Source organism: Vigna umbellata, chromosome 2 (genome assembly GCF_029865625.1).
Source record: "Vigna umbellata cultivar VRB3 chromosome 2, Vumbellata_1.0, whole genome shotgun sequence".
Taxonomy (NCBI): domain Eukaryota; kingdom Viridiplantae; phylum Streptophyta; class Magnoliopsida; order Fabales; family Fabaceae; genus Vigna; species Vigna umbellata.
In genome coordinates this window covers 1105474-1122125 of record NC_142166.1, presented here as the reverse complement: position 1 = coordinate 1122125, position 16652 = coordinate 1105474, and the positions used below count along the sequence as shown (strand labels likewise).

Below are 16652 nucleotides of genomic sequence, written 5' to 3'. Positions count from 1 at the left end.
CTAATTGAGAAAAAAAATAATAACTGAACCTAATTAAGACTTCTCAGCAAAATTAGGGACCTTGAAAATAATTAACCCTAATTTTTATGTTAAGTATTCAACCTCTATGACTATCAATAAATCTCAACTAATTTTACTTTATTTAAATGAGACTATTTCTAAACTTTCTTTCATTTAATGACTTTTTAAAAATTTTTATTATCAAATTTAAAGAAAGGATAATTTAATGAAAACATTTATTTATTTTAATGAAACTGGTGCAATTAAATGATACTAATTAACTTAATTTTTTTTAAGTCAGTTGTAGTATCTAATTGTACATGCACCAAAAAACAGGTTAGTGTGTGGGTTGTGAAACACATGAATAAAATTAAATATGCTTTTATTTCTTTGGGTCCAGAAGAAAAAGCCAGGTGCATGAATGGTTACTACATTTTTAGCTAATATAAGAAAAAGCCAAGTGCATCCATTATCTTCTTCATTAAGTCCATGACTTTTGCTTTTGTCTCGTCTCGTGTAATATTTTCGTAAGGCTCACATTTTTTGCTTTCGAAAAATTAATAAAAAATTCTACGTCCACATTACAAAAGCCAAATATTTGATGTAATCCAATAAAATATTGATAATCAGCCTAAATCTTTTTTTTTTTTTTGCATTTATGAAAGAGAGAAAAATATAAATTTCTATATTTTACTTTTTGATTATATATGAAGTCTACATGTAAGCGTGTTTAGGTATAATAATTACGTTCATATTATTAATGCCATTTACCAAATTATCTAGGCAATTTTTTTAATAATCTTAACAATGCTGAATTTTGGATCTTGTGAAAATTAGGTCAAAGTTTAACAGAGAGAATGAATCTTAACAATGTTTAATCTAATTCACCATAATTACATATCAGTGAAAGGTTAATTATTGTCATAGTGAAAGTTATGCTAAGCCTATAAGTCAATTTTAACAACACTTGATTCTTGAATTATCATTTACAGGAAGGAAGTGGAGGTCTGCCAAACTATACGAAAGTTGAAACATATATGTATACGTTTGCACTCAATATATAAACAAAATACGATAAAAGTCTGAACTTAATTAAACATAAAAATCTACTTATGATATATACTTGAGTATGATTTTATCCAAACTTATAATATTGAGAGTTATTGGGATATATTGTATTACTCGCGTATATAATTATTACATATTTAATATATTCAAGTTGTTTACTAATCAATATATGAATTTGTACTATAGATCTCACATAAGAAGAATTAATATCTTACTTTATATTTGAATAGGAAATTTAATAATTTGTTTGGATGGAAACTTTCATATCTAAAATATATATTGAATTTTGAATTACTATCGTATTAAGTTGTTTCATGTTAAATGTTTTTGTTTGAATTAGAAAATTCAAATTTAATTAATTTTAATTTTTTTAATAAAGTATTTCAATTATCATCAAATATAAGAAACTATTTAAATACCAAATAATTATTAAAAATTCAAAAATATCAAAATTGATTATATTTTTAATTGATTGATATTATTTTTCGATTAAAGTTGTTTAACAATTTTCCACTAACTAATATTAACCTTTTTTTATTGATTTAACCACTATTATTTTTCTTTATCAATTTTGATGGGAAAGTTTTCTTCGTTGACATTTGTGAAAGAAAATACTAATTAATATTTAATAAAAGTTTTCTTATTTAAATTAAAAAAATTGCAAATTATTGAAAAAAAATCACGTAACATTTCATTTTCAGCTATTTACAAGATAAAATAAGATATTATAAAATTAATAAAACAAAACATAACGTTTCACAAAATATATATATATATATATATATATATATATATATATATATATATATATATATATATATATATATTCATACAATTATCTAAAATAAATATTTGTAACAATAAAATATATATAAAATAACTAAGAAAAACTATTAGATGATAAAGAAGAATACTATGTAGTATCACTATTTTTTACCATAGATGTTTCAACACCTAACCCCTCATCTGTTCACACTAATAAGGTGACCATCACAAAAGAAACAAAAAAACACTAAAAGAAACATAAATACTACAAAACACCTAATAACATGTTAAATTTTATCACACAACTTTCACACGTTCATACATGAAAACAAACTCAAATTATCCGAATACATGAGTTAGACTTGTGAAGAAGCAATGCACTTGTGATGGTAATATACTTTTCTACTGAGTGGTTCTACTGAGCCATCATACACAAGGTTAGACCCTGTCACCATAAGAACCCTAGAGTTGTACTTATGATAGGACTTGCTACCACTATCACCAAGTAACCATTCTCTTCTACATGAGCATGAAGGGTTAGTAAAGTTAAGAAAAATTTCACATGATGGAACAATCCTACCTCAATGCACACACTAAAATTAGTAGTTCTTTGACTTTTACTTCACCCAACGAGTATATTCTTATCCAACGACCACCAGTCAGTATCTCTTTGACTTTGGCTTCATTAGTATATTCTCACCTAATGAATCTAGATAATTTTACATATTTATGTCATTTCAACCCTACAGGTTCAGTTTAACAACCAACACACATGCCAAAGCATGCAAATTCGAATTACACAACCTTCACTAACTCAAATAATCTCATATGTAATACAATAAGACAACATTCCCAAATTTCATCATGCAATTTAAGAACCTAACCACAACTCAACAGATCACACTCATCAGATAAATCAATCATTCAGTCAATTCACCATACAATCATAAAATTAGAAATATCAAGGTATCTGATAGAGAGATGAAAGACATAGAGAGAGAACAACTCAAATCAATAATCAAAATAAATAATTGCAGTAACTCAACCTAACCTCAGAATCCATAATGAAATTACAGCAGAATAGCCCTAGATGCTTAGCTCTCCGTGAATGAATGAATTCCCTTTTTATGCCTCCCCTGATTTTCTTTATATAGGGCTTGATTGGACTTGGACTTTGAATATTCAATTGACAGAATCTTTTATTTTATATCTTCCAAATAACTAAAAGATTTAGATAATTATAACATTATTTGGAAGATATTTTCTGTTGATATTCCCAAATTAAATTGATTCAACAACTGAATTTTATCTTTTAGCTTTTCTGACTTTCCAAAATTGCACAAATTCCCTAAAATTTCCTCTATCTGCACTTTAGCCCCTTCAGAATTCTCCAAAATTGCACCAGAAGCCCATGTTGACCAGCTTTGATCAGAGAGGTTGCGCTCAATGAGGGACTGTCGCGTGACAACCCTCTTTCTCCCTAAAAATTAGGTATCTGTAGATTTTGAAATTGAAGGCATAGCGTTGGTGAAGGAGATGACGGTCATGCGAGGAGGTTGAATCTTGCGATCTGGCGGGAGAGGAACACGCTACTGGTTGCGCGATAGTGGAGAAGATGAAGACGTGATGGCGTTGTCGCGGCGCGCTCGCGTTGATGGAAATTAGAGATGGTGTGATGGCGGCGACCTTGCGTGATGGTGCTGGCGATGAAGGTGGTTGCGCGATGGTGGCCGGTGATGATGATGAACTCGCGATGATGGCTGATGCGATTCTGGGTGGCTCTGCAACGGCGTGTTGATGGTGGTGTCGCGGCAGCCATGGAGGTCGCACTTTTGTGTTGGATTACGGCGGTGGATCGACGAGGAAGGAGGGAAAGGACGCTTTTGGTAGTGGCGTAGCCTTGCGGAGACATGCGCGTGGTGGCCGGCGGCGTGGTTGTTGTTCGGTGGGCTGTGCGTGACGGCACTAGCGATGAGATGGTTGCGGCTAGGTGGAGACGGCAAAGCGGAGACTAGGTTATCTGTGGAGAAGATTATGCTAATGTGTTAGGGCTGAGGTGGCGTGTTCTGATTAGTTCACTAGTGGGTGCAAGGATCAGTGATGTGGCATCATCTGGGTGGTAGTTCAGTCTGTTAGTGGTGGACTGTCACGTGGCATGATCTGGTGAAGTCTGACTAGTTAGTGGTAGGAATGCGAAAATTTAGGGGTTACAGGAGAAAAGACTTAGTGTTTGGGCTTGGTTGTTGACCTGTTTCAGAAATAGGAGTGTATGTAGGGATTTTAGGAGGTGCAAGGGTAAAAACTACATGTTTGGCCCATCTGTACATTATTTATCAACTAAAATATGATTTTGGGCCTTAATTTGCAATTTGGACCAATAAAGCTTTAATTCCATCTGCAAAAATAAACATTAGAACATCCAAGGATAATTTATGCACTAAAACTCACTTTTTACGTCTCTTTAATTCCCAAACCCAACAATTTCAATCATCACAAATTCACTTTAAATCAATCATTTAAGCAATATTATCTCATTACAAATTTGAATTTTAAAGCATAAATGTGGACATAAATATGCACTCATCAGTATTTATAACTTAAAAACAATGCAATTAGCTTCCCTTACCTGACCAATCGCTCACAAGACTCTAACTAGTGGAACTCCTTCCAACTTATAGGATGTTTCATCTACACACAAGAACATCACAAGAACAATCAAGACATATAATTATGATCACTGATCAACCATTGATCAACATAGACTCATATAAATGCCTAAAAAGACGTATGTAAGTGAAAGAAGGATCACATACAATAAATAATAGAAAAAGACCAAGAAAAATGACTGGAACTCAACTTACACGAGCAAAGAAACTGATTGGTCCAAATTGAAGAGCTCGTCGCAAGAATCAATCTTATGTTCTTTGTTATTCAATCAGACGAGCATGAATAACTCTTAGAAAGAAGTTAAAGAACTCTAGAGATGATGTGTTTTAAAATAACAAAATTCATAACAAAACTATTTATATTAAAACCTTTTAATATTAAAATAATTAAATCTCATTAATTTTAAACCATTATTACTTTTAGAATATCAATTTCTAATTTCTAAATTGTTAATTTCTAGGTATTTACAAATAATATAAGAAAATCAATAAAAAAAAATCATGACAAACAAAAAAAATTTAATTCACATCCACAACAAAATAATCTCTCCAAGTAAAATAAAGTTTGAATTAATATAAAGTAAGGAATAATAATAACCTTAAAAATATTATTCTTACAAAAATATAAAATTAGGAACACCTTTTAAAGATGATCATTTAAGAATTCCTACTTCATTATATAATAACGATTATATAATGATTTTAATAAAGGTTAAATATGTTTTTAGTCCCTAAACTATTGGCTGTTTCTGGCCGTTTCTGGTTTTCGTCCCTCTTTCAAAGTAAGGTACAATTTGGTCCTCATTCTTTTCGAAACGTTCGTTTTAGTCCTCGAAAACTAAACACTGTTTAAAAATTTGGTCCTCATTTAGCAACAAATGAGGACTAAAACCAAAATTCTGAGGACTAAAACGAACGTTTCGAAAAGAATGAGGATCAAATTGTACCTTACTTTGAAAGAGGAACGAAAACCAGAAACGACCAATAGTTTAGGAACAAAAAACATATTTAACCCTTTTAATAATAATGATAAAAAAGTTGTTGTTAAAATAAGCTTTTTATATAGTTGGTAAAACATTTTAATAGAATGAAAATCTAAAAAAAAATGTAATGAATATATTCTTATTTTGAATTTTAAACTTGAATACTTTTTTCCGCTACTACACTCTTACAGTTTTATTAATATTATTGTGATTTTCTTGTTTCTGGTTGATTATCACTTTTAGTTTTGAATATATTAAATTTTTTATATTTTAATTCACAATAAATAGATTAGATTTCCACTTTTTTTTAATAAATGTTAAGTCTAAACCTATTAAAATCTTTGGTCGACTTAGTTTCACTTTGTAGGCGTAGATAAATTACATATCAAATATTAAAGATCTCAAAACACTACAAAAATCTACATTTTTACCGGGGGTTATTTTTTCCATTTTCGGCGGTTTTAACCCCCGAAAAATAGGTTACCCGCGGTTAGGAAAAGTGCTGGAAAAAGCTGCGTCGCTAAGTAATTACCGGCGGTTTTGAGAAAACCGCCGGTACTAGCGGGGGTTTTGTGAAAACCGCCGGTAGTAGCGGGGGTTTTGCGAAAACCGCCGGTAGTAGCGGGGGTTTTGCGAAAACCGCCGGTACTAGCGGGGGTTTTGCGAAAACCGCCGGTACTAGCGGGGGTTTTGTCAAAACCGCCGGTACTAGCGGGGGTTTTGTAAAAACCGCCGGTACTAGCAGGGGTTTTGTAAAAACCGCCGGTACTGGTGAGGGTTCAAGTTTTCTTACACATTGTTGGTTGATAGTAAGCTTCCTTGCAGCCATATTAACAGCCTGGAATTATATATTGAAGTCATCAAGGTTTTTAATAATATTAGAGCAATACGATTATCAACTATCTTCCTTTAATCGCTAAAATCCTAACTTGAGGGGTGTTTTATTACTAACAAACACAATCACAAAAATGTAGAAAATTAATGACAATGACAAAAAAGAGTAAAGCTATCACTAAAAAAAAACTGTTATTTAGTAGAGGTTTATTTTTCATTTTACGGTGCTTTGGTTGTTGTTTTTGTTCCTTTCAGCAAGCACAATCACTGTTAACTTCTCATTTTTCAGGCAGTTGTCTTTGCTTCCACTTATGAAAAAGTGAGGCCCTGATTTGTCTAGCTTAAAGACTGTGTAGCCATAAGAGAATTTTGCCTAAGGTGAATCGGTGTTGCAGCTCACATAGTCTTCACTCTTGCATACAACACTGAGTCTTGGCCAGATTGGTAGTTGAACACTACAATAGCCATATATTTAAAAGTTTAATAACTAGTGTTGATGGTGAGATTTTGCTGAGAAAGATAGAAATATATAATTATACTCAGGGCTTTAAATCTTTCAAGTTGTGAGAACAATACTTGTGTGAATGTGTGAAAAGCAATACTGGTTTTGTAAACTGATTTTGGCAATGTATATCAGATTATGAAAGTTATATATATATTGAAAAGGTTGATTTGAGACAAAAGAATATAAGAATCGTTAACCAAGTCAAAGTAGAAGTATATCAATTAGATGATCTAAAGTGAAACGTTAAACTGGTTAAACTGTGTAAATAGGAAGCATAGATTGAATGAAGAAAGCTCACCAAGGGAGTCTCCAACTTGAAAACGGCTCTTTTCTGCCCATTGATTGAAAGGATTGAAACTGGGATCATTGGGAACACTCCAACCCTTTTGGCCACCAACTACAAAATCATAGGAAGCACTCTTTTGAACCATCAGCAGAAGACAAAGCCATCCAACAAAGGCATGCACATGTCACAATCTACATTAAGGATAATTTCCCCGTTGCTAATCATTGATGACACTCTTATATGCATTTAGGACCAAGAACACATAATACAACCAATGATTAATTTCACAGCATCATGCACAAACCTTACCATAAATGTTAACGCATGAAAGGTATATACAATACCAATGAATTCATGGCTCCAGCTTTGAAGTTATGTGCAACTTGAGGTCTCTTCTCATGAGCCAAATATAACAATAGGGGCATAACATTCCCATCTACTTCTTTGGCACTCGAGTCCTTTTCGTGTAGTAATATCTATAAAAAAAATAATGCATATTATACCAGGCATAAGTATAGCAGTATACAGAGTACACATAAATATTCAAACATTACTTTTAGTATTATATTATTAAGTGAAGCATCATGTTAGCCTCTAAATAAATAAAAATTAAAGTTTAGTTAATGATACTAACGTGGAACTTAATTAATATATATATTGTTAAAATATATATTATTGATAAAACTTTTAGAAATAACGTGGAACTTAATTAATGATACTAACGTGGAACTTTTAGACATCAAGACTTTTTCACTTTTTGAAAGCTACAAGTCAGGTGTTTTTATTGACAAAACTTTCTCCTTCCTCCATTTGCTTTCCCCATTTATTTTCCCTTCACCCATTCAATAGCTGCAAAGAGTCCAAAAAAAAGATAAGATGTAAGTCCCTGTAAAAACCTTTTTCTCAATTAAAACATTGAATATATATATATATATATATATATATATATATATATAAAATAAAGAATTGGTCATGAAACGTCTATCCTGCTTACATCAACAAGAATACGTGGCCGGAATCTGCTTGATGTGAACCAAATAGATAATAAGAACAGAGCTTCAGAATGAGAAAAAGGTGAAAAATAATTGAAGGAAGCAAAGTTGCAATCTCATAACACGGGAATCTTGATGAGCATCTTCAGTAATCAAAAGAAAGTTCAACTTAGATTTTGATGAAAAGCAAGTTTCTAAAGGACAAAACAGATACATAGAGTTCATGGTTCCAGAGATAAGAAGATTACAGAATCCTTGCGAATGCATTTTGATTCTCTTCCAAAGTCCACTGATCCTCTGCCCCTGATGCATAGTAGTCATAAACCATCTTTGTCAGTTTTTCCTTTGCAATTGCTTCATACTCTGTAACATTAGTTATCATCTATATTTTCACAAGAATGACTTACGAAGTCCGCAGGATAAGCTGAAAGTGAGTTTGAAGTATAGTGATCAAATTACATTAAATGAGATCATATGCATTTCGACGCAAAGATGGTATGCAAGCATGAAATACGAATATTTCAAACTTAATCTTTGGGGTTCATTAATGGTATTTCAATTAATCTCCATCAAATGAAAGATTCATCTGAAAACACATGAAAGCAGGATCTTCTGAAATTTTCATATCAAAACTTTAGTTTCATGATTTGTTGTGTGTTCACTCTAGAGGAAACATATCAAAACAAGTAGCTTAAAGATCAAAACTTTCAAACTGCTTAAACCTCAAACAGTACCCAAAACAATGAATTGCAAACATTAGCACAAACCTAAAAGTTTGTAGGAGGTGAGAAGACGTAATGATGGTTATGGAACGATGGCTCGGCCACGCAGCGGCAACGATTTGATTTTTCACGGGTCCAACAACCTAACCCTAGCTTCTTCTCGAGCTCACGAATCTCCTCACCTCATCACTCTCACAGAGCCCTCATCGTCGTGATTCACATCACCAAATCACATTTTGCGACTTGATTCATGCTCGCTACAATCTTCTCCACTGAATCCACCGATTACATCCTCATTTTGGCACTGTTTCACCGATTCAACAGTTGAATCTTCCTTTTCCAAACTGTGTTTGATTCGATCCACTCGGGCTTCTCCACGTCTTCCATCAAGAAGGTTCGAGAGAGCAGAGGAAAAGAAATGTTATTAAAATGAAGTCAATAAGATGGTGCGGGGAGAGGCTTGGGAAAAACGAAGGCAGCAGGGAGAGGAGAGAGCGATTTAGGGTTTGGGGACAAAAATGAAGGCAGAAGAAAATTTAAAAAAAAAAAAATGTTACGGCGGTTTATGTAATAACCGCCAAAAATTATTTGGGGTTTACAAAACCGCCGGAAAAGAACCCTCCCTAAAATATATTATTTTTATAGTGAAAGGAATTCAATTTATAGTTTTTATAACACGTGAAGACTGTATACACCAATCACCAACGTTATACATTATTGCTTAATTTAATTTATTAATAATTGAGTTGTCACACCCAACTATATGGATTAGTATAGCTTCATGTTCTAAAATTAAACCCTTTTAGTTTAAGATAGAATAATTTCAAGCATCATTATCTTATAAAGTTAAACAGTTGTACTTTTTTTTATTAATTATTCAAATATTTAACAAAGAAATGAAAAATGAGTATACAAGAAAAATAATTCAATTAGCATTAGTAATTATCAGTAATTATTTTTGAAAAATATGGACATAATTTATTTTGGCAAAGTGTGATACTCAATTGTAGGAATACTGAATGAGCACAGTTTGGTTTTTAAATTTTACTTAAAATTATTTTAATATCTTCTTTATATTTTATGGGTGTATGTGAAAATCATGAAGATGTATGAAGTAACATTTTTCTGCATCTCCATAAATTTTCCACCTTATCTACACATAAAAAAAAATGTTTTTGTCAGATCTAGATTACGTAATTTGAAATTAATTTTTCTAAATTTTACTTTTTAAACTGTATAAATTGAGAGATTTTTTTTAATTATTTAATTTGATAAGAAATGAATTTTAAACTCAATTCTATTTTATATGTAAATGAATTTTAAATTTAACTTAAGGCTATAAATTTGGCTTATAAAACTAAGTTTGTATTTAATAATATATAGTTTAAAAGTAAAAAATAAAATTTAGAACATGAAGATAATTAAAAAATATATAACATAGACCAATGTTTTTTTTTACTTTCAGATTTTATGATGTAAAAGTTATTCTTGATAAATAGTATAAATCAAAAGTTTTTTTTTTCAAAAAAGAAATTACTTCTAAATTATATAAAAGTTATTTTAATTTTTGAATTGTAAAATTCAAAAGTTGTTCCAAATTACATAATAGAAAATAAATTCCAGGTTATACAATTTAAAGAGGGCAATTTCTTATACAGAAGTGTAGGAGGAAATTTACGAAGTGAGGAAGAAAATGTCTGTACAAAGAAAGAGCCTTAAGAATAAGGAGAAGATGTTATAATTAAGGTTATTTATTCTTCTACCTTTATATTTTCTTCTTATACCTGATAGTTCAAGTAAATGACCTAAATACTTTCAATTTAAAAATTATCAAAAATTAAAAATGTAAATATGATAGTCATCTTTCTCTCTTTTCATATGTTAAAAATCCCAGAATATATTATGGATTCCACCATTGGAAGTGTCGCTTTCGACAATGGATATACACAAGCTATATATGGAGGTGCGATTGCTAAGTCATGGAGGTGCGACAGCTAGGTTATTTAGGTCATTTACTTTGAACTATGGGGTTGAAGGAGAAAGCATGGTAGCCTATAATTAATTTTTAGTAACAAGGACGAGCCCAGATCCGGGCCTTGGAAAATGAACAGAGGCCCAAGCCTTGACACACTCATGAGAATTAATTTACACAATTTGTCTGTTGTCCATATAAATTAAAATAAAATATTTTAACAAGAATATTTTAACAAAAGTATTTTTTAGTATTTTAATATCTTCTATCTCTTTCCGTATAATTTACTTTTATTTTAAATTGAATTTCATTAGTTATTTTTTTAAATTATCAATACTTAAACTACACTCAAATCACAATATAAATTATTTATCATAAATATAAAATATAGTTCATATGTAAAAATAAATATTAGTATAAATTTTAATTATAATATAATTTGTACATATATATTAAAATATTTATTTATTATAAATTTTAGTTATATAAAATGAACATTTATTTTACAATTTTACTAGTTAAAAAACGAAGCCGGAGAAAGAATAAGAGAGAAGATAACACACAATAAAATATAAGTGTTTTAAATTTATTTATTATTTAAATGCAGAATTTAATATTTTGAAATTCGATATAAAACAAATATAGCAAAAGAAAACTCCTAATTGTTATTTTTATGCTGACCTACATTTGAAAATAAAATAGTAATACAAAAATTTAAAATAAAAAAAATAAGACCAAATCAACTATTCACATGATTTATTTAACTGTTGTATTTATAAGAAATTAAAATGTTCCTGTTATGAAATAATATTAAAATGTTATAACCTTCTGTAAATATTACTAAATCTTTTACCTAGTGGACTTAGTTTTAAGTTAAAGTCAAAATAAACCTATAACAACTATAAGTGTAACTTTTCATTTTGGCAGAGAATATCTATTTCTTTTTAAATTATATATATATATATATATATATATATATATATATATATATATATATATAATAGAGAAATAAGAATTAATAATCTTATGATCTCTTACTTTTATCTTAACTTTCCGTTCAAGTTTTTCACTTTGACTCAAGATATTCTAAATACTTGATGAGAGTCTTTAAGTTGAGATAAAGTAAAAAACTTGAATAAATATTTGAGCCAAAATCAAGACATAAGAAAGTTATCAATTTTTATTTCTTTATTTTATTTGAGAATTATTATTTTGTTATACAATATTTTATTTTCTCATACATATATATTTTTCTTTAAAATTTAAAATATTTTTTTTAAGAAGTAGACTTAAGTCTAACTCAACCCTCAAAATCAATTAACAAGGTGAAATTTGCAGTCATGTACTCTAAATTAGCCTTACTTTGTTGGACTTTCAACACTTTTCTTTTTATCAGAGCTTGTTTTAAATGTGCAGATACACACTTGATGTTTGTCTATGTATTTATTAAAAGAGATTTAAAAATTGATGACAAAATAATAAACACTTTTAAATTTATAATTAAGCTTTGAATAAAAATAATCTAAAAATTATTTATAAGTTTATAAAATTAATATATCTGTAAAAATATAAATAATAGATTTTGTAAAAATTCAAAAGATAAAATATGTGCAAAAATAGAGTAGGCTTGATAAAAATATAAAAGATATATAGAAGTATGTAGAGTATATTCTCTTAAAATAAAAATGAGTTTATATTGTTAGACCTGTAACATCCCAATATCTCACACTGGATAATTCATAATTTATATATTGTAACATTAGATTTACGGTAACATCCCGTAATCTCACACTTAAAAATTCATAGTTGATATATGTCTATACATATTTTAAACTCAGATTTTAACTATAAACTCCTAAATATAACTCGAATTCTTCTAACTTATTCTTCGATCTCTTTCTTCATTGGTACTGGATCAGACGACATTCCTTCATCTACTCCCGTATAACGAATTATATGATCATCGTACATACCCAAACACAAACAAATAGGGTGAGCTAACATACAACAAATCATTTATAAAACATGCATAGTTGCTTTGATACTAACATCATATAATAATTATGTCATACACCCTCATACCATCATACCACAATTACTATTAGACACTCGTCCCACAATACCCAATAAACACCACAATACCCAATAAGCACTTATCCCGACGATATGTTGATGAGCGATCAACGGGAGGTTCCACACTTATGTTGTCATTCTTAGTCCCCTCACTATGTCCAAAACCGGCACATAGACCAGGACATCCTGCCCTCCATACCATTCACAAGGTTAGTCCCCTCACTATGTCCAAAACCGGCACATAGACCAGGACCTCCTGCTCCTCTCACCACATAATTCATCCTTCTCTACTTGAGACTGGATGATTATTAGACTATCAGGATAACCTCCAACTTCATGACCCTCAACATCAACATATACACAATTACCACATCATTACAGAATCTCTCCACGAGACTCATACCATGCTCACATTCCTCAACTCATACTATACCATTACGAAATCTCCCCATAATTCTCATACCATGTTCAGACGCATAAATTCAATTATAATAAATTACAATCATCACAATTAAAATTCATAATTTCGTATCTATCACAATAACATGAATTCATTCCAACGAGATATATTACACAATAGTTTAACAGTACATAACCTGTTCAATAAGATTTAAGTTAAAAGCTTGTCGAGTAGACTTCCAGGAAAGAGAGGTGCGTCACAATGGACAACTTAAGTACCAAGTCTTTCCTTAGCCAAAGTGTTCCTCAACTAGTTTTAACAAATTTCTTATTTACAAATTCAAAATAACAGCATATAATATTAACACATAAATTCAATATAGATAGATGCACAGTAAACATTAACAGTATTCACACAGAATTTCAAGACATGAATAGTAATAAAACAATACTAAATCAGAATATAAAAGCTTAGAAAGGTTAGCTCCCCTACCTCTTTTATGGGATCATTCTCTTGACCAAAGAGGTTGTTCCTAGAAAACTTCCAGAATTTCCACTCTAAAATTTCTTCCTACTCCAAAACTTCCTAATTTATTCTTTTCTACTAAATCTCTCCACTTCTTGGTGCAAAAATTTCATTTCCCAAGCTTGCTATTTATAGGCCAAAATTTTGACACTATTTAAGTTTTTTTTTGTTTTTTTTTTTGTTTTTTAACTATTCAAAAATTAATATTTTAATCTTCCACCACCAAATCTTCTTATCTGCTTCATCAATGCACCGTAGGAAGCCTTATCTACTGAACACTATTCATTTTTTTTATTATTATATTTTTTTTACTATTCACTTTTTACTATTCACTATTTACTATTCACTTTTTTTCAAAATCTTCTAAAATAAATTCTCAAAATTTTAAACTCCTTCCTCTGAAATTATTATAATTATATATCATAAATTTTAACTTTTCTTGCCATAATTTTATTAATTTTATTTTTATCCGTAAAAATTAAAATTACTACTATTTATTAAATCTAAATATTTTTCATGGGTCTTACATTCTCCCCTACAACAAAAATTTTCGACCTCGAAAATTCAACATAAATTATTTCACCTTATCTTCTAGTTTCCTTGTAAATTCACTCATTCTAATTTCCTAAACTAAGTTGATGATCTTTCATCTAAGTCGTTTTGTTTGATAGTTTTCTATACTTATGGGTTGCCCTTCTAATGAGATATCTTCTCTGTTTGTAGTCGCATCTACTTCTAAAATGTGAGAAAGATCCAACACATACTTTCTTAGTTAAGTAACTTTAAAAACTAAATGAAGGTTGACTAATGTACTTAAGAGAAAATTTCCTCAAGTGAATAGGTCCCCCCAATCCGTGGTTGAACTCACCCACAAGAAAACATTATCCAACTACAAACTCTAACGGTCTTTTCCCAAGATCAACACACGACTTCTACCTACTAAGATTCCTAAGTCATAACTAACTTAACAATAGACTCCAAATCTCCTCCTTTTGCAAAATTTTTCTAATTCAAAATCTCATCACCTAAAAACAACACCAAAATAATCAACCATTAGCTTCCACACCTGATTTCTGCAACCTAACAAGTCATAGTAATAACTTATGACAAATAATCACTTATCACTCAAAACCTTCAATTTACAAACTTCCAACTTTGTACTCTAATCTCTAATGAACTACCCTTGGTTCTAGATCAATTTTTTTTTTTAAACTTCGAAACCAAAACAAATTTAGGAAACTAGATTACTTAAATAACCTCAATCTCACATATTTGTCCCTTGAAATCTCTATTTTCAACCACAACACGCATGTCTTAGACTATTTATACCTCTTAAAGATAACATCCAATTTTACTTATCAAATATCATATACTATCAACCATCACAACATCCGTTTCATAATCCCACAGTATTGAGGATCCAATATTCAAAATCATCCTCTAAACAGAATGAATGTTTGAAAATTTTCTTTTCTTTTTTCTTTTTTTTTTTCACATTTATAATTGCAACATATAACTATGTATGAACATACTAAATGTACACAGCCTTAAGAAAATGCACATTTTATAAAAACATTGTCTAAAACAAAACCAATAGTATATAAAAAATTTTCGACAACAAAAATTTTATTTTAATACTCATTTGCACGCATTCCACTAGAAAAGTCTCACACTCATAACCTAAATCATTTTTCTACTTATTTTATGCATAAAATTTCTAGCATCTCAAATTGAAATCTACTCACGAAAAAATTAAAATCATAAACCTTTAGAACACTCTTACTTGTCACTTTTAGCCCCATCAAAACCACCATTAAACATACCTTACTAGTCTCAAAATAATCCATTAATGTTTTAAAAGAACTCATTACTCATAAACTATTAATCACAAGATTCCAGAAAACTTTTCATACCCACTATAACCAGAAAGTGATTCCCCTTATAGATCCTTATTTAAGACTTTCATGACCCTGCAAAACTTTAAGAATCATTCTTTTTCCGTAACAACTTTCCATTCTATTTTCTCAACACAGTTTCTACTTATAGAAATCGTACACCTCCAAAAGCCACTATGTCTACCAAAAATTATACTAGATTGCTCCACCTTACCCTCTACTTCTATTCTCCGTAAAATTTATAATTACTCTAATGATTACACGAAGTCCAAAACACTATTACTAAACAATTCATCCTTATGTTTTCTTTTCTATACCCACTTAACAAGAACTTGTCCAAAAATAATACCTATATTGAGTATGTTTTATAATATCCGTAGAAACCCTTCCATACTTAAGATCATGCATCATTTCCTTCATTTGTCCTTGATGAACTTATTTGATTCTCGGTAATATTACCTTCACCCTTAACTACACTTAATGTTCAACAATAAACTAACAATTCTTGAAGACGATAAACTTTTTAAAAAAACATATTGAAACATGACCAAACCATCCTTTCGATCATACCCTAGACTACAATGTCTATCCTTCACTTGCATTGGTCAGATATCCCTAAAATACTTATCCTGATCCTTTATTTAACCCACACTAAATGTTGAACCACTATTTTCTTTCCCTGATAAACACTTCTAAAATACTTAACAAAACTAGAATAATCAAGCTTTTTTCAAGATTATACTCCAAATTACTTCAATCTTCATCTAATTATTTTCCTAGCAAACATTACTAGCCTAACTTAAATCATTCTTTAAGAATTAACTTATAAACTCTAAACCTTAGGAATATAAACCTTGTCCTCAAAATACCTTCCCACATCCTATCCTAATATGAATCCACAAACTTAATGTTGTCTGTAACCCAGTACCTAACAATTGTGTATATCTGATAAGACTCAGCAGATCA

At 30.1% G+C, this 16652-nt stretch overlaps 1 pseudogene across 1 annotated transcript; it reads right to left on the bottom strand.

Moving 5' to 3' along the window:
- Positions 1 to 6529: 6529 nt before the first annotated feature.
- On the bottom strand, positions 6530 to 7290 carry LOC148203125 (early nodulin-like protein 9; annotated as a pseudogene). The gene is made up of 2 exons (XR_015784506.1): positions 7120 to 7290; positions 6530 to 6771 (listed from the first exon to the last, which is right to left on the bottom strand). The product of XR_015784506.1 is annotated as an early nodulin-like protein 9 (transcript).
- Between the last annotated feature and the right edge of the window lie 9362 nt (positions 7291 to 16652).